At 60.1% G+C, this 1,660-nt stretch overlaps 1 protein-coding gene and 1 pseudogene across 1 annotated transcript in view; one reads left to right on the plus strand and one right to left on the minus strand.

Moving 5' to 3' along the window:
- Positions 1–1,660, minus strand: part of ASMT (acetylserotonin O-methyltransferase) — a 16,021-nt gene that overhangs the window by 13,229 nt on the left and 1,132 nt on the right. The gene's annotated exons all lie outside the window — the stretch shown is intronic.
- On the plus strand, positions 1,432–1,550 carry LOC112483193 (annotated as a pseudogene).

The raw sequence follows: 1,660 nt of genomic DNA on the forward strand, positions 1-1,660 counted from the left end.
ATTCCTGCTCCCGAGATTTCGGGAACCTTCGTTCTTTTAAGGGCGTATGAGGTTTCACTCCATTAACGTCTTAGCTCTGGTCCTGTTTGGCGACAAGTCAAGGACACGGTGTCGTGTGATCAATGTGTCCCAATGTTATCCTCCCCCCAAGCTTGATAAGCCACGCGTCAGCATCGCGTGAAGGGCCGGCAGCGCTGAACGGACAGCAAGCTGCCCAGCTGGGTGGGGACATCACAGGAGGACAGACAAGCCAGGGGAAGGCAACGTGCTGCTGGGTTCTCTGCGGAGGGATGCCGAGGGAAGCCTCTGAAGTGGCTTCTGGGACCTGGCGGGGCCTCTGGTAGCTCTGGGGGCGATGGGCTTCCGTTCGCAGTGGCCTCTGCCTGAGTCTGAGCGCCCCCTTCGACCGTGACGCAGGCACAGCCAGGCTGCATTCAATTTCCTGCGTGACCAGGAGAAGCTGCGGGTATCTGTGCGTCTTGTCATAGCTGTCACGAGGAACTCAAAATGCCATCGGCGTGTGACGCCCTGGGGCACCTGGGTTCAGTCGCTGTCCGTCTCTGGGCATCTCCGGGCCACCGGAAGGTGAAGCTGCATGTTCCCCAAACAGCAGCACTGAAAAAGCCCGCGGGAACCCCGCTGACCACCCTCACCCCGTGAAGCACCCCGGCGGCTCTGCGCCCATCGGCCCCATGCACACTGGTGCACGGAGCCCTCCCCCACCGGACCCCACACGGGGAACGGGACTGACGGCTCTTCCAGAGGCCCGTGTCCCGCCACAGACTGCTCGCCAGTGCCATCGACCCCATGCAACGCACCGACCCCGGCGCCTTCAAAAGGTAACATCTAAGTCCACATGGCCTTGTTTTTCCAATTGCACTAACATTCACATAGCGAAAGATTCGCCATTTAAACCGCACAACTCGGGGGCAGCGAGCGCCTTCTCAGTGGTGCGTGATCGTCATCGGCGTGGAACCCCAGCACGTTCTCACGGGGAAGGAGACGGCCCCCCAGCCCGCGCCCCCGCCACTCTGCTTCCTGCCTGTGCGGCTCTGCCCGGCGCGGACGCGGCGCAGAAATCGACCTCGCGCTTCGCGGCCGTTCACGTCTGCTCCTCCGCTCAGCATCACATTTCTTCGGCCACGAGAAGGCAGGCAGGTCGGTGCCACACCGCGGGGGACCCTCCGAGACCTCACAGTCCGTTCGCCCCTTGAACCTTGCGGGGTTGGGGCGCATGCCCCCGTGTGCTCGAAAACCTGCATATGGCTGCGACTCCCCCGGAATGCAAGTGCCAGCAGCCGGCCGCTGACCGGACCTCACCGATCGCGTGCCCCGTGGGTGCACACAGATTTCGCATGTTACACGTATGACATAGTGTGTTCTGACAATGGCGTCGGCTAGGGAAAAGAAAATGTCATTAAAAAATGATGAGTCTAAGGCCACGCCACCCCGAACACGTCTGATCCCGTCTGATCTCAGAAGCTCAGCAGGGTCGGGCCTGGTGAGTCCTTGGATGGGAGACCACCTAGGAAGACCGGGTGCTGCAGGCATAAAAAATTAAAAAATAAGGGACTGCAAGCTGACAAGGTCCTTGCAATCTGTGAGGTCCACCAAGGGTCGCCTCGCCTAAAAAAAATAAAGCAAGAGAGAAAGAGAGAGA

Source organism: Pteropus alecto, unplaced genomic scaffold (genome assembly GCF_000325575.1).
Source record: "Pteropus alecto unplaced genomic scaffold, ASM32557v1 scaffold96, whole genome shotgun sequence".
Taxonomy (NCBI): domain Eukaryota; kingdom Metazoa; phylum Chordata; class Mammalia; order Chiroptera; family Pteropodidae; genus Pteropus; species Pteropus alecto.